The sequence below is a fragment of the Pantherophis guttatus genome, chromosome 3, assembly GCF_059756535.1.
Source record: "Pantherophis guttatus breed Tessera chromosome 3, ASM5975653v1, whole genome shotgun sequence".
Classification (NCBI taxonomy): Eukaryota; Metazoa; Chordata; class Lepidosauria; order Squamata; family Colubridae; genus Pantherophis; species Pantherophis guttatus.
In genome coordinates, this window is record NC_142065.1 from 10,456,995 (window position 1) to 10,481,253 (window position 24,259).

At 46.1% G+C, this 24,259-nt stretch overlaps 1 protein-coding gene across 1 annotated transcript in view; it reads right to left on the minus strand.

Annotated features, from left to right (window-relative positions):
* The window catches only part of SLCO4A1 (solute carrier organic anion transporter family member 4A1), a 67,114-nt gene extending 43,437 nt beyond the window's left edge, over positions 1-23,677 (minus strand). The window contains exon 1 of the mRNA XM_087889034.1: positions 23,272-23,677. The gene's annotated coding sequence lies outside the window, so the exon portion shown is untranslated. The remainder of the gene's footprint in view (positions 1-23,271) is intronic.
* Between the last annotated feature and the right edge of the window lie 582 nt (positions 23,678-24,259).

Consider the following 24,259-nt stretch of genomic DNA (forward strand, 5'->3'; position numbering starts at 1 on the left):
TTCTATCCTATCCTATCCTATCCTATCCTATCCTATCCTATCCTAATGTTTTCAGTTCTCTAAATCCAACAAAAGGATCCGTTATTCATCGCCCTTTATTTCCAGCAATACAATAAGTGGGGAAATGCATTCGTTCTGCTTCCTCTTTTGCCAAGTTTCCATTTTCCCTCTTAGGAGGAAAGTGAAATGCCTCAGCTGAGAACGTCCTTGGCTTCAGAACTTTTCCCATAGGAGATGTCCTGTTTCAGAGGAGAATTAATGAAACATTCTCTACAGTCAATCCTCAATATGAATAAACGTATACAGCAGTACTACTTCTTATCATTAGTCACTTCTAATTGGATTATAAATTACTGTTCTGACCCAGCTCTCCAAACACAACAAACTGAGTCAGGATCAGATTGCTGTGCTCAAATAAAGAGAAAATTTCCTTAAAGATCGGCAGTTTGGAAATTCATTTATTTTGAGATAGCATCGAAACCTGACACAAACTTTCTGAAGTTAACTCAAAGATTCCTTTATTCGGAGTGCCGGCAGACCCGGCAAAAAGTTTCTCTCTCACCGCAAGCTAACAAGTCTGTCCGGCTGGAAGATTAATAGTTGTCTGCCACACCTATTCATCTCCACCCCCCTGCCTTTTATCCCCAGAGCTAGGGTGGGGCTTTGCTAGCAGCGGTGGCTCTTCCTTCCCAAGGATCAGCCCACGGATTTCCACTGCTCTCCTCTCCTCTCCCTTCTGTGCATCCACGAGTCAGGCACTGGACCCAGCTGTTCCTCCTCTTCCTCATCAGCCACCTCCAGATCTATGGGCTGTTGACTCTCCATCTGAGGGCTGACGGATGGCCCAGGCTCTCTCTCTCTCTCTCTCTCTCTCTCTCTCTCTCTCTCTCTCTCTCTCTCTCTCTCTCCCAGCTCCATCCCTCTTCCCCCCAGAGCTCTCAGGTTGCCTGACCCTGACTCCCACGCCTCCTCCACCTCTGATTTGGCTGCTGGTGGGGCCAGCGGCCGACAGGCCACAACAGTTACTTGGAAATAGAAATAGAATAACAGAGTTGGAAGGTTTATCAAAGAGAGATCCCAACCTAGAATTGAGGAAAAATTTCCTGACATGAATAAAATAACAGAGTTGGAAGGTTTGTTTTGAGAGAATATTCTGATTCTACAAGCACAGGTAGTCCTTGACTTACAACAGTTCATTTAGTGACCGTTCAAAGTTACAACACTGAAAAAAAGGGGATTTATGCCCATTTTTTCCACACTTATGGCCGTTGCACCAACCCTATATGGTCACATGGTCAAAATTCGGACACTTGGCAACTGACTCATGTTTATGACGGTTGCTGTGTCCCCGGGGTCACGTGATCCCCTTTTGCGACCTTCTAACCAGCAAAGTCAGTGGGGAAGCCAGATTCACTTAACAACCGTGTCACTAACTTAACAACCACAGTGATTCACTTAACAAATGTGGCAGGAAAGGTCATACAATGGAGCAAAATTCACTTAACACATTTCTCACTTAGCAGCAGAAATTTTGAGTTCAATTACCATCGTAAGTCGAGGACTACTTGCATTCAATAAGGTCTAGTTTTTTTACAATGATAAAGAACAGTATCAAAGAAGTTACAATCTGAAAAATCTTTGATGTCTTTCTTTAAGGGGAAGTTAAAAACAGCCTTGGTAGTACAGTGGTCTAAAGCACCCTGTTATTAAGACCAGCTTCCTGCAATTACTGCAGGTTCGAATCTCGCCAGGCTCAAGGTTGACTCAGCCTTCCATCCTTTCTAAGGTAGGTGAAATGAGGACCCAGATTGTGGGGGCAATAAGCTGACTTTGTATAAATATATACAAAAGGATGAAGGTTATTGCTTAGCACATTGTAAGCCGCCCTGAGTCTCCGGAGAAGGACTAAATCAAATTTTTTTAAAAAAAGTGATATAGAAACGTTTTCAATAGGTAAATAAATACTATTTTAAAAAATCAAAAAGTCATTTGAAAACTGAATGATGTATCAGAAAGCTAAATGTGTATTAGTCTGGAAAGAATGTGCTGAGTAATTAGTGCAAGCTTGTGAAACATGCCAACTTTTTTAGGATTATGAATGATAAAGAATCTACAGAAAGACCACTCTGTAGGACTATCACAGAAATGGCAGGATTCCATGAAAAATTATCTCTTGAGGGTGGACTGGATTCCTATTCAAAATTTGCACTGTTTATTTCCTGGAAAGCCCAATAAATCTTTCATTTATACCTTGAATAAAATGAATCCAGTTTTGCTCACCACGTTACAAAAAAGATGTCGAGACTTTGGAAAAAAGTGCAGAGAAGAGCAACTAAGAAGATCAAAGGCCTGAAAACTAAAACATGAAGAACATTTGCATGAATTGGATTTGGCTAATCTAGAGAAAAGAAGGACTAGGTGGGACATGATAGCAGTATTTCAATATCTCAGGGGCTGCCACAAAGAAGAGGCAGTCAAGCTATTCTCCAAAGCACCTGAAGGCAGGACAAGAAACAATGGATGGAAATCGAACAAGGAGAGAAGCAACCTGGAATTAAGGAGAAACTTCCTAACGGTGAGGACAATTAACCTGCGGAACAGCTTGCCTTCAAAAGTTGTGGGTGCTTCACAGTGGTGAAATCCAAATTTTTTTACTACCGGTTCTGTGGACGTGGCTTGGTGGGCGTGGCTTGGGCATGGCAGGGGAAGGATACTGCAAAATCCCCATTCCCTCCCCACTCTGGGGTCAGCCAGAGGTGGTATTTGCTGGTTCTCCAAACTACTCAAAATTTCTGCTACCGGTTCTCCAAACTACTCAAAATTTCCGCTACTGGTTCTCCAAACTTCTCAAAATTTCCGCTACCGGTTCTTCAAAACCTGTCAGGACCTGCTGGATTTCATCCCTGGAGGTTTTAAGAAGAGACTGGACAGCCATTTGTCTAAAGTTGGTCTCTTGCTTAAGGAATAGTTGGACTAGAAGACCTCCAAGGTTCCTTCCAGCTCTAGTCTGTTTGATTGATTGATCGTAAATCTACTTTTGTCAGATGTGAAACCACTCAAAAATGTATTACTACCGTAATAGCTAACCATGTTTAATTTGCCACTGCGGAGACTTCCTACCTACTTCTCTAAAGTCCTCATTATGTTCGGTGAAGTAGGATGTCAAAAGGAAGATTACAACGTCTCAAGGAATAGTTAAGAGAGTTTAAATTGGGTGAATCCAATTTACACTTTTATCTTTGAGCTTAGGGTAATATGCTCAATCGTTCCACTGTTCACAGGATAACATTTCAGGACAAGGAGACCATTGAGAGAAATCTTATTAAAACTGGTAACGATGAGCCAGCGTGAAAGAGAAGTTGAAACGGAGACAAGAAAAGCAGAACCATTTACGATCTCAGTGCCAGGGCTTTTCTTCCTTCCTTCAGAAGTGGGAGATAATATTCATGTTGGATAAAGTGGAACATCAAAATCCCCTCTGTGAATTCAGCTGCATAAATTGCTGTGACCTTATTCAGTTCAAACAAATGAGATGTTAATAAGGGAGAATAATATTTGTAGCTCAGGGTTGACATGAGGGGGTCCTTGGTGCTCTCTGAGCTTGGTTGTTTTCTTGCAGATGTTTCATTACCCAAAATAGGTAACATCATCACAGCTAGAAGAAAAAGGTGTTTGTGGAGAGGAGGAGGAGGGGGGGAGGAGGAGGAGGAGGAGAAGAAGAAGAGGAGGAGGAGGAGGAGGAGGAGGAGGAGAAGAGGAGGAGGAGGAGAAGGAGGTGGAAGAGGAGGAGGAGGAGGAGGAGAGAAGGAGGAGGAGGAGGAGAAGAGGAGGAGGAAGAGGAGGAGGAGAAGGAGGTGGAAGAGGAGGAGGAGAAGGAGAAAGAGAAGGAGAAGGAGAAGAAGAAGGTGAAGGAGGAGGAAGAGAAGAGGAGGAGGAGGAGAAGAGGAGGAGGAAAAGAAGAAGAAGAAGGGGAGGAAGAGGAGGAGGAGGAAAAGAAGAAGAGGAGGAGGAGGAGGTAGAAGAGGAGGAGGAGGAGAAGGAGAAAGAGAAGGAGAAGGAGGAGGAGAGGAGGAGGAGGAGAAGAGGAGGAGGAAAAGAAGAAGAGGAAGAGGAGGAGGAGAAGAGGAGGAGGAGGTGGAAGACGAGGAGGAGGAGGAGAAGGAGAAAGAGAAGGAGAAGGAGAAGGAGAAGGAGGAGGAGGAGGAGAAGAGGAGGAGGAGAAGAGGAGGAGGAAAAGAAGAAGAAGAAGGGGAGGAAGAGGAGGAGGAGGAAAAGAAGAAGAGGAGGAGGAGGAGGTGGAAGAGGAGGAGGAGGAGAAGGAGAAAGAGAAGGAGAAAGAGGAGGAGGAGAAGAGGAAGAGGAAAAGTAGAAGAAGAAGAAGAGGAGGAGGAGGAGGAGAAGAGGAGGAGGAGGAGGATGTGGAAGACGAGGAGGAGGAGAAAGAGAAGGAGAAGAAGAAGGAGGAGGAGGAGGGGGGGGAAGAGAGGAGGAGGAAGACTAGGTAGCACCGATTATGTTATCTAGTTTGGGTAATGAAACGTCTCCAAGAAAACAACCAAGCTCAGAGAGCACCAAGGACCCCAAATGAGATATTATATACAGATTGATTTACAACCATAATGGAGCCTGTCCATTATGGTCGTAAGTCATGAAAGTCGTAAGTCGGGCCATTACTTGACCAACCTGTTTTTAATGACCATTTTTGCAGCAGTCGTTAACCAAATCACCAAGGTGGTTAAGGGAATGTGTCTTTGTTAAACTATAGCAAAGTTATTGTTCACTAGGGGGCCTTTTTTGATGAAAACTGGAAGTAAATGCCATTTTCCGGCCAAAATATTGTAAATCATAGTGATCATGGGACACCGAAAATGGGGATAAATGTGAGCTGATTGCTGAGTGATTGAAATACAGTCACATGACCTCACAGCGAAATCTAGTCACATGACCACCTTCCCTGCAGCCATTGGAATTTCAGAATCGGGTCATAAGTACCTTTTGGGGGAGTCTGTCATAACTTTCGAACAGTCACCAAGTGACGAGTCATAAATTGAGGTTTACTTATAGTGATATGTTGGGGATTATTTCAGAAGCTGCTCTGAAACTCCCTTATTGGAAAATGAAAAAAATGGGTCTCCAATAAACATCAAAACACAAAGACTGTAGGATTTAGAACAGGGGTGTCAAACTCAAGGCCGGGGGCTGGATCCGGCCCACGGGATGGTTAAATCTGGCCGGTGGGGCCGCTCTGGAAACAGAAAAGGACCGGCCCATGGTGCCTCTGCCAGCGAAAATGGAGCTCGCGGGCCACGGGCAGTACCTCCCAAACTCCGTTTTCGCTGGCAGAGGGTTTCAGGAAGCTGTCACAGCCAAAAAGGAGCTCAGGAGCCCATTTTCGCTGGCAAAGCGCTAGGGCCACCACAGGCACACCCAACACGAGTGATATTGAGCTGGCCACGCCCACCCTGGCTATGATTTGACACCCCTGTTCTAGATGTACTAAGCCAGGGGTCCTTAACCTTTCTGGGTTGGTGGCCCAAAGCAGGGAAAGAGGGGATGATTTTGTGGGAGGGGCAAGCGCAGGTGCATGTGTGTAGGCACGCACACCTGCGATGCTCACAGTGCAGAGCTGCCAAAAGGCAGGAGTGGCTCCTCAGGAGGAGGTCTCGAGAGTAAGGCTTGGGGCTAATTGGCCACTCCCTTAGCTTATTTAAGGAGGAATGCCGACTGAAGTAATTTGCAGGGAACAACTTCATTCACATACCTTTGTGTCTTGTCTTGCTTATCTTAGCAGCTTCCTGCAAATTGCTTCTGGGCATTCTGCCAACCACAGTAAGCTTTCGGTATTATTCTTTGAATTCTTGGCAGCTGTTAATGCAGTTAATGAACAGCTGTTGTTGTAAAAAAACTGGTTTATTTAGTAAACTAAGGTTTGAACGGACTCTGTGTGTGCTGCGTTCTTTGGGGTCCGTAGCTGGAGCAGAACAAGGTTGGGGATCCCTGTACTAAATGATATTTTTACTTAAGTACAGGTAGTCCTCAAGTTTGTCTGAGAAGATCACTTGAAAGCCGTAAACAGGGGGGCTTTCGCACAGGTACGCCTGGTGCACCAGTTGCACCCTTTCCTAGACCGGGATACCCTCGCCACGGTCACTCATGCCCTTGTTACTTCTCGGTTGGATTACTGTAACGCCCTCTACATGGGGCTGCCCTTGGGATGCACCCAGAGGCTTCAGCTAGTCCAGAATGCGGCTGCGCGGGTTGTTACGGGAGCCTCTCGTTACTCCCGTGTAACACCTCTCCTGCGTGAGCTGCACTGGCTGCCGGTGGTCCTCCGGGTTCGTTTCAAGGTGCTGGTGTTCACCTATAAAGCCCTACATGGCTTAGGCCTGAGGTACTTGCAGGACCATCTTCTGCCATCCTCCCATTGTCCTGTGCGCTCTCACAGAGCGGGCCTCCTCAGGGTGCCGTCAGTCAGACAATGTCGGCTGGTGGCCCCCAGGGGGAGAGCGTTCTCTGTGGGAGCGCCGACGCTCTGGAACGGTTTGCCCACCGGGTTTAGGACTGAGCCCCTGACCTCCTCTCCTTCCGCTGCGAACTGAAGACGTGGCTTTTTCATCAAATGGACTGACCCGTTGAGGGTTTTTTTTTACACTGTAATAATTTTAATTAATTTTAATTGGATTTTAATTTATATTTAATTCATATTGTTGAATTTTTATCTTGTAAGCCGCCCTGAGTCCTTCGGGAGAAGGGTGGCATATAAATTGCAATAAAATAAAATAAAAATAAATCACGTGACCCCGGTACACTGCAAACATCATAAGTACGAGTCAGTTGCCAAGCATCTGAATTTTGATCACATGACCACGGGGATGCTGCAACGGTCATAAGTATGAAAAACATTTTTCAGTGCCGTTGTAACTTTGAACACTCACTCAACAAACTGTTTTAAATCGAGGACTACCTGTATTATCTTCCATTAATGGCCAGGGGTCGGCTTCAAAAGATTTAGCAAGGGGTTCTCTGCCCGGTTGCTGGGTGGGCGTGGCCATGGTGGGTGCGGCCTAGTCAGCCTTTTGCACCACTGTGTGTGTGGGGGTTGTTTTTGCCCTCCCTAGACTCTGGAGGCTTTTCTTTTTTTTTTTTTTTTTATTGAAAAAGTTTTCAAATACAAATTTTTCCCCCTTTTTCCCCCCCTCCCCACCCTCCCTAACCCCCCCTCCCCACCCTTCCCCCCCTGTGACTTCTTCGTAACAAAAAAAAACCCTAATTCATAACAGATTACTTACTCCCTCCTCAAAATACTGACCTTTACTTACTAAAAGTATTATAAATCCCCCTTTATCCATACATTTCAGAGAAGAAGAGGCTTTTCTTGAGCCTCCGGGAGGGTGAAAATGGCCTCCCCAGGCTCCAGAGGCCCTCTGGAGGCCGGAAACAGGCCCATTTCCGGCCTTTCCGATCTTCCGGTAGGCCTGTTTTTCACCCTCCCCGAGCCTCTGCACGCGCCCTGCACTTACCTGGCATCCAAAATGGGCCATGTGGGGACTCCTGGGAAGGGAGGGGCGGGGTAGGCGGGGCCAACCAGGAGTGGCATCTGTGGGTTCTCCGAACTGCACAGAATCTTAGCTAGAGGTTCTCCCGAACCCCTGCGAACCCCCAGCAGCCCACCCCTGTTAATGGCCCTACCCCTTAACTGCAATAAGAACAGGATTTGCAGCTTACCTCTTGTTAAGAATGGGGTTAAGGTCTTTCTAACAACCATAAAGCAATTTATTTTAAATAATAGCGCCATCGTACCACTCTAAACCACCAATCCTCAAATTTAAAAAAAAGAAAGAAAGAAAGGATAAAAGCATGCCTAAAAAGAGATTAAAGGATTTCAGGAACCACTAAAAGAGTAAGTGAAACCGATCTAACAGTTCTCATCCCCAATCATAATCTATTGTTGATGCCCTAGCTAGAATAAGCAGAACCTCAAATGAGATGCTGGAATTCAGATGCTTTCCTGTTTGTGCTTCACCAGAACATTTTGGCAGCCAGTACAATAATAGCAAAGGACTCAAAATCAATTTCTGGCTTGATTCCACAGGAATCCATTCAGGCTCTAAATGGGAGTTTTACATCTGCATCCATCAATGCAGCAGTCAATTATGGCTTTAAGGAAAAAGCAAAGCAGAAAAAGGAGGGCACCGCATTTTGTGGGAGCAAAAAAAAATCACTTGGCTGATTTGGAAAGCTTTTTACACATTTGGAAGTCACAGATCAAGCCCTGGAGTTATTTGAATCACTCTTTGGGGCAATCCTGCCCGGAACACAAAGTAAATTGAAGGTTGAAGTGTCAGCAGCGATAATCTCACCCTTTAATAAATAATATTGTACACAGAAATGCTTAATGGACTTTTAGTGACATCAGGATTGAATTGGTGATACTTTGTAGATTTGTTTGTGGATAAGAGAATCTGGGATGAATGCTTGTAATCTTGAAGTAACTAAATGTTTAACTTGTGATATTTCCTTCCTTCCTTCCTTCCTTCCTTCCTTCCTTCCTTCCTTCCTTCCTTCCTTCCTTCCTCCCTCCTTTCTTTTTCTCCTCCCTCCCTTCTTTCCTTCCTTCCCCTCCCTCCCTCCCCTCCTTTCCTTTTTCTCTTTCTTTCTTTCTTTCTTTCTATCTTTCTTTCTATCTATCTTTCTTTCTTTCTTTCTTTCTCTCTCTCCTTCCTTCCTTTTCATTCATTCATTCATTCATTCTCCCTCCATTTCATTTTGTTTTTGGAATTAACTGGTTATCTTTCAAGTACAACATCTGACATTCAAGTCACTCATACATTTTCTCCCTAAAGTCATGCTAAAATTTCCCACAAAAAGAGAAACAGAAAGAAAGGATATCTTGCTAAGTACAAGAATGGGAAACATTTTTTGCTACAGATATTAGCAGCAGGCTGAAAGTTTTGCACAAAATTTGTGAAGTGAAACATTTGCACGACGCCTTGACCTTGGTTAGTGATAATCTAGGTTCATTCTAATGTTGCTGTTTTCTTTTGCATACATGGCTTTACATGTTGTGCGAACTGGACCCATTTGGTTATTTTATGTTTGAATGCGTAGGGTAGATCCAGAAAATGGATTATTTCATCTCTTCTTTGCCTCAGGCCCCTAACCTTAAAAAATCATAAGCAATTTTCCCCCACTGTGTTTGAATTGAATAATCTTTATTGACATTTTCCTGTATACACAATGGCACATATTAAAATGAAATTCTGATGCACTGTATGTATCAGATGAATTAATTCTGGCAGAAGGAGATGATCTTGAAAGTAAGTTGCAATCAAACTACCCTGTTTCCCCAAAAATAAGCCCCCCCCGAAAATATTTAAACCCATGTGCAGCCAGTTCCCGCCATTTCGTCTGGTTAGGGTTAGGGAGACAGAGCTGGAAATCAGGTAAGATGGCAAGAGGAGCCCCGTCTTGCTCCATGTGCCCCAAAATAATAAGATCTCCCCGAAAATAAGGCCAAGTGCTTATTTCAGGGTTCAAAAAATATTTTTGAACTTATTTTTGGGGAAACATGGGTATAAGTTTATAGTTCAGTGTGTTGTACAAACTTGGACCATTAGATAAATTCAGAAAATCATTATATCCTTTAACTACAGGACTGTATTTTGTGTGAACAGGGCTCCTGCCTTGGACACCGGAAAATCAAAACCAGTCAGATTAGACAACACACAATGGGGTGAAACAATATCCTCACCTATTGTATGACAGCATTCCAAAAACTAATTTGAACTAATAGGAAAGGCACCAAGTCCAGGAAGATTTGGGAGTAGACTATGCCAAGAAAATGTTTAGGAAACAGCTCCAAGAAGCCTCTGGAAAGGAAAGGGAGCTTTTGAGCTCGGAAATAATTCCCTGGTCCAAGAACAAAAGAAAAAAGAAAGAAAGAAAGAAAGAAAACATGATCAAGTGGAAGTGGCATTTCTTTCCACAATAAAGGGCAAAAAAAAGGAAGATCGTGTTACCATTGTAGGCCCAAATGTCTTGGCACCAGTTGCGGCTTATTTCCTGCCAGGAGAGCGAGACGAGCCATTAACAAATCAGCTCTCCGAGTTGGCAGGGGCAGCTGTCCCTAAGGGCAGGCCGAGGAATAAGTTTCCTGGGAAATTGCAAATCCTTCAAAAGAGCTTTGGAGGCCATGAAACTGAGAACATTCTGCAGATCTGGCTGAAGGACCCTCAATTGATGCTTCCTCTACATATTTGTGATGATTCGGGGCAAGGCATGGAGGCAACACAGTCAGCTGACAGTTCCAACTCCACTTTATTGCTCCAACTTTCCCCCAAATGCTCCCATGTTTATGGCCACTCACAAGCAAAGCGCTCACACACACACACACACACACACACACACACACACATACATATTTCCAGCAGCCTCTGGCTGCAAGTAGTCCAGCAAAACACTGTTAGCACAACGGCTTCAAGGCAAGAAGTCCAACATGTTGTCTGGGGAATTCTGGGAGTTGAAGTCCCACCATCTTGAAGTTGCTACGGTTGGGGAACAATGTTCCAGAGGAGAAATGGGGTACGAATGCAAGAAACAACTGTATATCATGGCTTAAAGGTAGAGACCAGGAGGAAACCTACTTACCTTCCCTACCTGTTCGGAAGTGCAGGTGTCACATGCACGCACGGACCCTCTGTGCATGCGCAAACCCTTCTGGACATGCGCAGAGGGTAAAAAAAGGTTACTTCCTGGTTAAAACCAGGAAGTAACAACGACCGGGCGGGTGGGCAGAGGCTCGCGCTGACATCGCTACCAGTTCTCCGAACCATCCGCCACCATCGCTACCGGTTCAGTCGAACCGGTCTGAACCAATAGCATTTCACCCCTAGTACAGACTTCTTTATGCAACTCAAAAAAAAAAAAAAATGTAGCTGCTCAGGCAAAGGAGCTGCCAATCCCCACTTCTTGGGTTCTACCTTTTTTGAGATGCTGTCAGTTATTCCGTGGCCTTCGTGGGTCAATACGAGAATGCAACAGATTTATCTTAAAACTGGGGCATGTCCGCTGCCTCTTGTGTGTTCTTGAGGACTTGATCTACCTGAGCTTCACATCTGCAATGTTGGCGAGAGTGGAAAGTTTCTGGAAATTCTGCAAATGTTTGTGATTAGTCATCAAATTTGCCATCAGCGGTTGCAGATCATCATGAAAGAGGCGATGAAAAGATTCTGTAAATACCCATATTAACTTCATGCCAGATTTGGGGGGTGGGGTGGGAGAAGGCAGATGGAGGCCAGGTCATATCCTTCTCCTTTATGGTTGCCACTTTTAACTCCAGAATACACAGAATCGAGACCTTGTAGAGCAGTATTTATTTATTTCTTCCTCTTTTATACCTGCTTTCCTCTGAAATCTCTTGGTGTCAAGTAACCAGGTTCCTACAACATGGCAGTTTAGGCAAAAGGGGAATTGAGTTACATATATTTCAGTGTGCTGTTTGAATTGGCCCACTTTTGTGCTTGAGAGGATGTACTTCCGTGGTTACAACACCTTATAGTAAGAGAGTCACTGTGGTTTGATTTTCTAATCTGAGAGTTGTGTGGTGCAGGAATTTATGTTCTGCTACTGACACCAAGATCATCTTTATCCTTAGACTGACCTTAAGAGAAGCCAATTGGCTCAAAGTCATTTTTTGAACTCTGTAGTTGAACTTGGATTTTTTCCCAGCCACATTACATGATGATAAACTTTTGGAATTAAGAAAAGACAAAAGTGATTTTTGTCGGAAAAAAAATAAGAGTGAAGAACATACCGTTTCCCTGAAAATAAGAGCCAACTGGAAAATAAGCCCTAGCATGATTTTTCAGGATGCTTGTATTATAAGCCCTACCTCCAAAATAAGCCCCCGTTGTCAGCCAGATGGATGCATTTAGTACCATATTTTCCCCAAAATAAGACCTAACCAGAAAATAAGCCCTAATGCATCTTTTGGAGCAAAAATTAATACAAGACCTGGTCTTGTTTTCGGGGAAACATGGTAGAAGGCAAATAAAGTATTGGCTTTTCTTCCTTTCTCAGTATTTCTGTGCTCTAAATGGTGCTTCACAAAAAAAGGGAAGGCAAAATCAACACCTATATTTCTATTCTTGATGCTGGAATCCCCTCATCATCTTTGCAGAACTCTTCCAACTGAGAATTATTTGTAGGCCTCTTTGCATAGAGGGTATATTTGAGATCTTCCCACGGGTTTTGAATTTAGAATCTTATTCAACCACCTTTCAGTTTCAATTTCTTCACTGCCTGTGGGACATTAGCTTGAAAACCAGCCAGGATCTCTGCTAGAAGTACATGAGATTGGCAAATAAGATTGACAAATAGAGGAGAATATTTGCAGCTCAGGGTTGAAATGAGAGGTCCTTGGTGATTTCTGAGCTTGGTTGTTTTCTTGCAGACATTTCATTGCCTGACTAGGTAACATCATCAGTGTGAGTGATTAGTTTGGGTAATGAAACATCTGCAAGAAAACAACCAAGCTCAGAGAGCACCAAGGACTCTTCAAATAAGAATCCATAAAAAGTAAAAGTAAAGGTTCTTCTCGCACATATATGCTAGTCTTTCCCGACTCTAGGGGGCAGTGCTCATCTCCATTTCTAAGCCGAAGAGCCAGCGCTGTCCAAAGACGTCTCCATGGTCACGTGGCCGGCATGACTAAAGGCTAAAGGCGCACGGAATGCTGTTCCCTTCCCACCAAAGGTGGTCCCTATTTTTCTACTTGCATTTTTTTTTACGTGTTTTCAAACTGCTAGGTTGGCAGAAGCTGGGACAAGTAACGGGAGCTCACCCCATTACACAGCACTAGGGATTCAAACCGCTGAACTGTCGATCTTTCGATCGACAAGCTCAGCGTCTTAGCCACTGAGCCACCGCATCCCAACCATAAATCACTACAAACCGCCTGCTTTAAAAAAAATAGCCAAGCCTGGAGTAGTTATCCAAAGATCCGGTGCACAGTTTTGTGCATCAGAATGATGTATGTGGGATGATAGTGAGAAAGTGTCTTTTTCGCTGATCACATCACAGAAGTTAATTGTCTAAAGACAACTACGATAAGCCTGCAACATTTTGGAACAAAAGGCTTGGGACTGATGTGGGGGGAAAAAATGAATTGTTTGGTCATAACCACACAAAATACTTTTGGAATAAAAAGTTTGAAGGCGAAGAAGGAGAGAACATCTTGCTAACTGATAAGCATGGGAAGGACTGTATTGTGCTTTGGAGTTGTGGGAAAAATCCCACCAAAAAATGATGGGCAGACTTGAATGTGCCAAGTCTTATAGGACAGGTGGAGCTAACAGAATAACAGAGTTGGAAGGGACCTTGGAGGTCTTCTAGTCCAGCCCCCTGCTCAAGCAGGAAACCCTTTACAATTCCAGACAAGAGGTTGTCCAGTCTCTTCTTGAAAACTTCCAGTGATGGAGCAGCCACAACTCCTGAAGGCAAGCCACTCCATTGGTTAATTATTCTCACTCTTAGGAAATTTCTCCTTAGTTCTAGGTTGCTTCTCTCCTTGATTAGTTTCCATCAATCGCTTCTTGTCCTGCCTTCAGGTTCTTTGGAGACTAGGTTGTCCCCCTCTTCTTTAGGACAGTCCCTGAAATATTGGAACACTGCTATCATGTCACTCCTAGTCCTTCTTTTTACTAGACTTAGACAAACCCAATTCCTGCAATCTATTTTAGCCTCGAGCCCCCTAATCATCTTTCTTGCTCTTTAGATATTTTAGGACTTAAAAGTCCAGAATCTTGGAAAAGGTGATAGGGTTTTCCAGCCCTCATTCTGTCAACTTGCAAAGCTTTTAAGTTGCCATGAGCGGGAGGGAGGGAGAACTGATAGAGCTGATTGATTTCCTTAACTGAAGCTACATTCCATACATGCTTTCTTACCGCAATCAGGAGGAGGGTGTTGGATTTCACAGCCAGCCAAAGTGGAGAATGCGATTTATGACATGGCCAGGGAGGAGGGGAGAGACAGGGTCATAGGGGAACGTAAATCTACGTGGGATTAGTTCTAACTGCATCCGAATATTGCCGAAATGGTGCTCCTAATAAATGACTGTATTTCTTTTGAAGTTTGGCTCATGGCTCATGAATTAATTAGGGCATCTTTCGGAAACTTCACACATTTATTATTGAGTTTGTTAAGATTGGGTTTCTTTTTGAAAAATTGGCATTTCTTCTTTCATCCTTTCCATACCTTGGGCTAAGCTGCTACTTCTTACAAAGCCATGAACAATTTTTGATTTCCCTTGGATGCTCACATCTACAATCTTTCTAGAGATTGGGAAGAAGGCAAGAAGATTGTCTTCTTCCCAATCTTTCACCCAAAGAGATTAATGAAGTACAGATAGTCCTCGATTTACAACCCCAACTGAGCCCCACATTTCTGTTGCTAAGTGAGACAGATGTTAAGTGAACTTTGCCCCATTTTTCTTGCCACAGTTGTTAAGTGAAGCACTGCAGTTGTTAATAACACAGTTAAGTGTTAAGTTAGTTAGTAACATGGTTAGTAACACAGTTAAGTAAGTTAGTAACATGGTTGTTAAGTGAATCTGGCCTCCCTCTTGACAGTTTTTTTTTTTTAATTTGATTTATATGCCGCCCTTCTCCGGAGACTCAGGGCGGCTTACAATGCGTTAAGCAATAGCCTTCATACTTTTGTATATTTATACAAAGTCAGCTTATTGCCCCCACAAACTGGGTCCTCATTTCACCTACCTTAGAAAGGATGGAAGGCTGAGTCAACCTTGAGCCTTGGAGAGATTCGAACCAGCAGTAAATTGCAGGCAGCTGTGTTAATAACAGGGTGTGTAGACCACTGTACTATCAAGGGTCTTTCTTAACAGTTGTTAAGTTAGTAACATAGTTGTTAAGTGAATCTGGCTTTCCCACTGACTTTGCTTGTCAGAAGATTGCAAAAAGGGATCACATGACCCCGGGACATTGCAACCGTCATAAATACATGCCATTTGCTAAGGGTCGAAATTTTGATCATGTGACCAAGTAAGAGATATAAGTGTGAAAACGGCCATAAATCAGCACCGTTGTAATTTCAATCACCTAAACAAATGGTTATAACTTAAGGTATTGCCTGTATCTTCAAATTGCCCCAAATTGAGAAACGCTAGTCTATTTCACCCTCAGGGTCACTCCAGGTGAATCAAAAGTGAGTCTTAAACCAAATTTGAAGTTTCTTCGTGCCGTTGATAATTTGGGGAAGGAGAAGAAGGGGGCAGATTCAGGAAAGTTTTAGAGAAACAAAAGTCTTTTTACAACTCTCAATCTACCCATTCCAACTTTCCAAGATAACGGGGAAGATAATTGGAGGCCTCTGAACGTAGGCAGAAGATAAAGTTTAAGCCACAGAGGCTGTCATTGAAAAGTAAGATGAAATAATTGCCTTAGCTCGCCTTAGAAAAACATGTTGGCTTGTACGGATATTGTTGTGTGCATGCTATTTTCGCCTTCGAGCTTTAGCTTCTGAGAGGTCAATGTTCTTTCTAGTTTCACTGAATATTCTGATGCTTTTTTTAATTATTAAATAGGGTTTTTTTTTACTGCTTTCCCCAAGCTAGCATGCATCAGAAGCGTTGAGATGACAACTCCAAATTTCCTAGTCATGCATCTTACACATGTGATTGTTCCACAAGCTCTTACTCACACTACAAATTCATCACTTCTGAGTTACTATTTTATCAAACCTACGAACTCATCTCCTTCAAGGATCTGGGTTTTCGGTCTGAATGAGAAAATTCGGCTTGAGTCATCCACATGAGCCACAAACACAAGGGACCATAAAGAGTTGATAGAGGCAGGAGGTTGGGGAAACCCCCATCCCACCCCCAGAATGGACTTGCGTGATGAATCTCACAGGTTTTCTTCTAGACTAGGAGAAGTGAGTAAACCTGATGGAGGGCTACATATTTTTTTAACACACAGGGCTTAATGAGGTCCACAAACATCTAATTCTGCAGAAAACCCTTGATTTAGTTGCATCGTAAATAAATACAATTGCAAGTGGAAATTCAACTTCAAAAAAAATAAAAATAAAAAAACAGAGCAAAAATCAGCCTGAAAGTGAAACAGACACAGAAATGTGAAAAAATAAAATCCTTTTCTATGTGGGGCCCCCCATCCTTCCTGTCGTTTAAATTAAAGGACAGAGGAAAAACTCTTCTCGTCTGAATTGTTTTTTTTTTTTTTCAAGAAGTCTTAAAGAGAGACAGCATGAAAGGGGAAAAGGGGCTCCTTTAACCAGATGCCTTTTAAACTGGCTTTTGGATGACAACTCCCATAATCCACAGCACAGGTGGAATGGATGGAAGGCGATGTCCAGATGTTGCGCAGGGACCGAAACTCCCATTTCTGCAAAACATGAAGGCATGCCATACCCTTTCTCCCATGTGCCTTTCCTTTTTTACAAAAAAATAAAACCGAATAGAATAGCAATAGCACTTAGACTTATATACCGCTTCATAGTGCTTTATAGCCCTCTCTAAGCAGTTTGCAGAGTCAGTGTATTGCCTCCAACAATCTGGGTCCTCATTTTACCCCCCTCAGAAGGAAGGAAGGCTGAGTCCACCTTGAGCCGGTCAGAATCGAACTGCTGGCAGTCGGCAGAATTAGCCTGCAATACTGCATTCCAACCACTGTGCCAGCACGGCTCTTTTGACACAGAATAATAGAGTTGGAAGGGACCTTGGAGGTCTTCTAGTCCAACCCCCTGCTCAAACAGGAGACCCTATACCCTATATCATTTTTGGCAAATGGCTGTCCAGTCTCTTCTCAAAAGCCTCCAGTGATGGAGCATCCACAACTTCTGGAGGCAAGGAGTTCCACTGGTTAATTGTTCTCACTGTCAGGAAATTTCTCCTTAGTTCTAAGTTGCTTCTCTCCTTGATTAGTTTCCATCCGTTGCTTCTTGTCCTACCCTCAGGACAATTGTGGTCACCTTCCCTTGTTTAGATCAATGGTCAAGGAGATGGTCCTGTACATGGACCTCAAACAAAGAGGACAGTTGCTAGCCAGGTTATAAACTCAGCAGGAGGCCTACCATTCATACAACACAATGCCTGGCGACAGCAGCAGCTCCCTGAATCATCAATTCCCCTCCACACATTTAGTCAGGTTATTTATTCATTTTTTTTTATTCCACCGTTATTCCTCTGTAAGTAATTCAAGATGGCGAACATACATAATAATACCCTTTCTTTTTTCTACTGTGAACAACAACCCTGTGAGGGTGGGTTGGGTTGAAAGAGGGAGGCTGGCTCAGAGTCACCTAGCCAGCTTTCATGCCTAAAGCAGGGCTAGAACGCCCAGTCTCCTGGTGATTGGCTCAAAATCTCCCAGCTGGCTTTCATGCTTTAAGTGGGACTAGAACTCCCAGTCTCCTGGTGATTGGCTCAAAATCTCCCAGCTGGCTTTCAGGCCTAAAACAGAACTAGAACTCCCAGTCTCCTGGTGATTGGCTCAAAATCTCCCAGCTGGCTTTCATGCCTAAAACAGAACTAGAACTCCCAGTCTCCTGGTGATTGGCTCAAAATCTCCCAGCTGGCTTTCATGCTTTAAGTGGGACTAGAACTCCCAGTCTCCTGGTGATTGGCTCAAAATCTCCCAGCTGGCTTTCATGCCTAAGGCAGAACTAGAACTCCCAGTCTCCTGGTGATTGGCTCAAAATCTCCCAGCTGGCTTTCATACTTTAAGTGGGACTAGAACTCCCAGTCTCCTGGTGATTGGCTCAAAATCTCCCAGCTGGCTTTCATGCCTAAGGCAGAACTAGAACTCCCAGTCTCCTGGTGATTGGCTCAAAATCTCCCAGCTGGCTTTCATGCCTAAAACAGAACTAGAACTCCCAGTCTCCTGGTGATTGGCTCAAAATCTCCCAGTTGGCTTTCAGGCCTAAGGCAGAACTATGATAGTACTCAGGGTCTCATTTCTAGGCCAACACCTTAATCACTACACAAACTGATTATCTAAGATCAGTTGCCTCCTTAGCTGTCACATACACACAAGGTCACCTTAGCTAGGTTTTGGATGATTCCCTGCTCCTGTGGGTTGGGTTCTGTTTGACCGCACTCCACAAAACCAGAGAAGGGTTAACTTAGTCCCCAGGGCCAGAACGTCGTGTGAAGCCAACCAACAAGCGTCTCGTGGTGCCTTAAAACCCCTCGAGGGCTGCAATCCCCTCAATGCCACTTTGTTCTGTGGGCCAACCAGGGATTAACCCCCCCTCCCTGACCCCCTCCTCTAACCTACGGGATCCCCTCTGCTGCGCGCCTGCTGCCAAACCGGCGGCTCAGAAGCCCAAGTGGCGTCAGCAGAGGAGGGCGGGTGGGGGTAAAGCTGCGGCCGCTCCCACGTTGTCAAGCAGCGTGGGAAGAAAACCCGTCTCCCCAGAGCGTAGGCGGCAGAGGGTGGGTCTCTCTCTCCTCCTCCTCCTCCTCTCTTTCTTTCCTTCCCTCCTCTTCCCCTTCCTTCTCTCTCTCCCCCTTTTTTCCCTCCCCTTTCTCTTCCCCTTTTTTTCTTCCCCTCTTCTTCCCTTCCTTCTCCCTCACTCTCCTTCCCTCCCTCCTTCCCTCCCCTTTCTCTCCCCTTCTTTCTTTCCTTCCCTCCTTCCTTTTCACTGTCTCTCCCTCCTTTCCTCCCGCTCCTTCCCTCCCTCCCCCTCTTCCCTCCCTTTCTTTCCTTCCCTCGTTCCTTCTCTCCCTCCTTCCCTCCCTCCCTCTTCCCTCCCCTCCCCTTCTCTCCCCCTTTCTTTCCTTTCCTCTTCTTCCCTCGTTCCTTCTCTCTCACTCTCCTTCCCTCCCTCCTTCCCTCCCCTCTTTCTCTCCCCTTCTTTCTTTCCTTCCCTTTTCTCCCCTTCTTCCTTCTCTCTCTCCTTCCCTCTCACTCTGTCTCTCCCTCCTTTCCTCCCTCTCCTTCCCTCCCTCCCCCTCTTCCCTCCCTCCCTTTCTTTCCTTCCCTTGTTCCTTCTCTCCCTCCCTTCCTCCCTCTTTCCTCCCCTCCCCCTTTCTCTCCCCCTTTCTTTCCTTTCCTCTTCTTCCCTCCTTTCCTCCCTCTCCTTCCCTCCCTCCCCCTCTTCCCTCCCTCCCTTTCTTTCCTTCCCTTGTTCCTTCTCTCCCTCCCTTCCTCCCTCTTTCCTCCCCTCCCCCTTTCTCTCCCCCTTTCTTTCCTTTCCTCTTCTTCCCTCCTTCCTTCTCTCTCCTTCCCTCCCATCTATCTGTCTCTCCCTCCTTTCCTCCCTCCCCCTTTCTTCCCTCTTTCTTTCCTTCCCTCTTCCTCCCTCCTTCCTTCTCTCTCTCTCTCTGTCTCGCTTATCCCCCTCCTCTCTTCTTCCTTTCCTTTCCTCTCTCTCTCTTTCTCTCTCCCTTCCTCTCCCTCCCTCCTCTTTCTCTCCCCCTCTCTTTCCTTCCCTCTTCCTCCCTCCTTCCTTCTCTTTCTGTCTCTGTCTCACTTATCCCCCTCCTCTCTTCTTCCTTTCCTTTCCTCTCTCTCTCTTTCTCTCTCCTTCCTTCCCTCCCCCCTCTTTCTCTCCCCCTCTCTTTCCTTCCCTCTTCCTCCCTCCTTCCTTCTCTCTCTCTCTCTGTCTCGCTTATCCCCCTCCTCTCTTCTTCCTTTCCTTTCCTCTCTCTCTCTCTCTCTCCTTCCTTCCCTCCCCCCTCTTTCTCTCCCCCTCTCTTTCCTTCCCTCTTCCTCCCTCCTTCCTTCTCTCTCTCTCTCTGTCTCGCTTATCCCCCTCCTCTCTTCTTCCTTTCCTTTCCTCTCTCTCTCTCTCTCTCCTTCCTTCCCTCCCCCCTCTTTCTCTCCCCCTCTCTTTCCTTCCCTCTTCCTCCCTCCTTCCTTCTCTTTCTCTCTCTGTCTCGCCTATCCCCCTCCTCTCTTCTTCCTTTCCTTTCCTCTCTCTCTCTTTCTCTCTCTCCCTTCCTCTCCCTCCCTCCTCTCCGTGAGATTGGAAAGATGACCGAAGGTAACCCCGGGTAGCCAGACGCGCGCTCGCCCGTCCGCCCCAGCGCGACGGTTGTCCCCATTGTGCCACCCACATCCTGCAGGCGCGCCTCCGCTTCGCGCTCCAGAAGACAGCTGCGCCCGCCGCTCGCGGAGACCGGAGGGGGATCTACGGCGCAGGGAGGCTGCCTTCGCACAACCCCGTTGGCAGACTTCGTCCATTGTTTGGGGAAGAGGAGGGGGAATTAAACCCAGAGCTGGCTTCCCTCCAGAGTTCAGCCGCCCTCCCTTGGCCGCCAAAACCGGCCCCAACCTGAGCGTTTTGGGGAGAATCTCCGGCCGAGAGCTTCGCACCTGACCAAGTTAAGCGAGTCGTGTGAAGACAAAACCAGATCTTTTCTCTAGGGCAGGAAAGGTGTTTTCTCTCATCTCCGGGGTGTGGAGGTGAGGGGTGGGGTGGGGTGGATAGGAAGAATGGCTCCTCGGTTTTTTTTAGACAAAGACTCTTAATTTGCGCAGATTTGATTTTTTTTTTACAAATCACCCTTGACTTGGTCACAATCTGCTTTCTGGACAAGATCACGCGTGGTTCGCTCACTGCCGGACAACCTGCGTTCCCTAAACCCCGCTTTTGAGGCTCTCCTGGGAAGGAATCCCCTCCTCTTTTCTCTCATAGACAAGGACCCCCGAAACTACAGAAGGAACCCCGACAATTTCAAGAAAAAGCACCGGCCGAAGAACCGGTGCTTTGGGTTCTCTGGGGGAATCAGCTGCCCCCAGAGATAAGGAGAATCCAAGACCTCGGTGCCTTCCGCCGTGCCCTTAAAACCTTCTTTTTCCAGCAAGCCGGGCTGGCCTAACACTTTTTTAAATGTTTTTAATTGTTTGTTATTGTTTTTAATCATGGGGCCAAATTTATATATATCTTTTTAATTGTATTTTAATGTTTGTAGTTTATGCTTTTACTTGGCTGTTCACCGCCCTGAGTCCTCACGGAGAAGAGAAGGGCGGTATACAAATGTAAAAATAAATAAATAAATAAACCTCCCACTCGGGGAGCCCCCCTGGACCCTGCAAAACGGCCCAAAGAACACGGACGGTGTTCTTTGGGGATAATGAAACGTCTGCAAGAAAACCCACCAAGCCTCCGAGCGCACCAAGGAATCCCCCCAGCCCCCCCTCCTGCTTTTCTCCACAAACCCCACTACTTCCTTCTAGCATGGATGATGTTACCCAACTGGGTAATGAAACGTCTGTAAGAAAACCACCAAGGCTCCCAGAGCACCAAGGAATCCCCCTCGGCCCCCCTCCTCTTCTCTTCTCCACAAACCCCACTTCCTTCTAGCATGGATGATGTTACCCAACCGGGTAATGAAACGTCTGTAAGAAAACCACCAAGGCTCCCAGAGCACCAAGGAATCCCCCTCGCCCCCCCCCTCTTCTCCTCTTCTCTTCTCCACAAACCCCACTTCCTTCTAGCATGGATGATGTTACCCAACTGGGTAATGAAACGTCTGTAAGAAAACCACCAAGGCTCCCAGAGCACCAAGGAATCGCCCTCGGCCCCCCTCCTCTTCTCCACAAACCCCACTACTTCCTTCTAGCATGGATGATGTTACCCAACTGGGTAATGAAACGTCTGTAAGAAAACCACCAAGGCTCCCAGAGCACCAAGGAATCCCCCTCGGCCCCCCTCCTCTTCTCCTCTTCTCCACAAACCCCACTTCCTTCTAGCATGGATGATGTTACCCAACTGGATAATGAAACGTCTGTAAGAAAATCACCAAGGCTCCCAGAGCACCAAGGAATCGCCCTCAGCCCCCCTCCTCTTCTCCACAAACCCCACTACTTCCTTCTAGCATGGATGATGTTACCCAACTGGGTAATGAAACGTCTGTAAGAAAACCACCAAGGCTCCCAGAGCACCAAGGAATCGCCCTCAGCCCCCCTCCTCTTCTCCACAAACCCCACTTCCTTCTAGCATGGATAATGTTACCCAACTGGGTAATGAAACGTCTGCAAGAAAACCACCAAGGCTCCGAAAGCACCAAGGAATCCCCCTCAGCCCCCCTCCTCCTCCTCTTCTCCACAAACCCCACTTCCTTCTAGCATGGATAATGTTACCCAACTGGGTAATGAAACGTCTGCAAGAAAACCACCAAGGCTCCGAAAGCACCAAGGAATCCCCCTCAGCCCCCCTCCTCCTCCTCTTCTCCACAAACCCCACTTCCTTCTAGCATGGATAATGTTACCCAACTGGGTAATGAAACGTCTGCAAGAAAACCACCAAGGCTCCGAAAGCACCAAGGAATCCCCCTCAGCCCCCCTCCTCCTCCTCTTCTCCACAAACCCCACTTCCTTCTAGCATGGATGATGTTACCCAACTGGGTAATGAAACGTCTGCAAGAAAACCCACCAAGGCTCAGAGAGCACCGAAGAACCTCTCATCCTCGAGTTAGGAATATTCTCCTTTATGGCGTGGAGGGCAGGTGGGGGTTGGAGAATAGGAAACCCCCGCGCCCCCCACCCCTTCCAGTTAATTTTCCCTAACGCGCCTGCACTCGGGTGTTTTGTTTTTTTCCAGCAAACACAGCCAGCCCGAGCAAAAGCTGCTTGGCTGCCGGGGAGATGTTTGGTCACACAAAGGAAGTCGCTTGCACGCGCGCCCACAGATACACACACAAACACAAACACACACACACACACGCCCGCTCGTCTCGTTGCCAAGGGCTTTTCGCGCCCTTCTGCATCCTCACAACAACACCCGCCGCGTCCCCATTCATCTCCGCCACTGGGTCGCCAGCAAAGCCCACCCCCCGTCCCCCCCCCCCCCACACACAACCGCTCTCCCGGCTTTGAAACGCTGAATCATCTCGGCGACGTTTGCAGCTGCAGCGTGCAAAAAAAAAAAAAAGTGGGGCTGTTCCCATCCAAATAAATAAAATAAAATAAAATAAAATAAAATAAAATAAAATAAAATAAAATAAAATAAAATAAAATAAAATAAAATAAAAATAAATTGGAGGCTCCGCAGGGAAACGACGAAGTAGAGTCTAAACCAGCCGAGTTACTGCTGCTTTTTTTTTTTTTACACATCTGGATTTCCTCCCCTCCCCCCCACGAATCCGCGCTTGTAACGGACGGGGATGACGACAAATCGAGGTATTTTCAAGAGGGGAATCTCCTCCAAGCCGCTTTAAACCCACCGCCACCCCCCCAATATTACAACGGCCGCCCCCACCCAGCCCGGATTCCCTTCCATTCTTACCTAGGCTCCCACGGGTGACTGTATTCCACGTGTCACGGATGCTGCCCCGGGCTTGGGTGGATTCGCATCGCGCGCCTTCCGATCCTTAAGGAACCTTAAGGAACCGAGCCGATCAGCGGAAGGCTGCGCGGAAGACATCGTAATACACTCATCCCAGGTAGAGATCCCTTCCCGACGTTTCTTTCGAAGCCCTGGATTTTCTTTCCTTCCTTCCTTCCTTCCTTCCTTCCTTCCTTCCTTCCTTCCTTCCTTCCTTCCTTCCCTAACTAATCTTCCTTCCGCGTCTTACAACTCGCTGCATCTCGCTTCACCTGTACCTGTTTCTATTTTGCCCTGATCGGAGAGCCTCGCCCTTCCCTATCCCCTCCCCTCCCTCCCCTCCCCTCCCTCTCATTCAAGCCCTCTCGTTAAAACCCGCCTCCTTCGCCAGGATTAAGGTTTGGCCGGACCAACCCAAGCGCCTCTGACGTGATGGTCTTATCTCGGCTTAAGCCAATGGCGAGAAAACCGGGGCACCAGCCGAAATGACAGCCGAGGAGATTGACGGGCAGGGAGGGAGAGGGTTAAAAACAAGCGAAAACGCGGGAAGGCGTGTCAAAACGGGGCGGGGCGGGGGGGGGGAGAGAAAGACAATGACGGGGAACAAAAAGAAATAGGGGGAACAATAGCTATCCGGCGCAAGAATAAGAGGAAAACTTAAAGGGGGCATAGAGGTTTTGGGGAATATCCCCTCCATCACCCCAAGTAAAGTTTTAAACAGATGGAGTTGGAAGGGGGACCTTGTAGGTCATCTAGTACACACACACACACACACACCCCGCCAAGCGGGAGACTCTACCTCAGTGGTGAAATCCAAATTTTTTTACTACCGGTTCTGTGGGCATGGCATTATTATTATTATTATTATTATTATTATTATTATTATTATTATTATTATTATTATTATTATTATTATTATTATTATTATTTAATCTTTAGTGAGATTCAC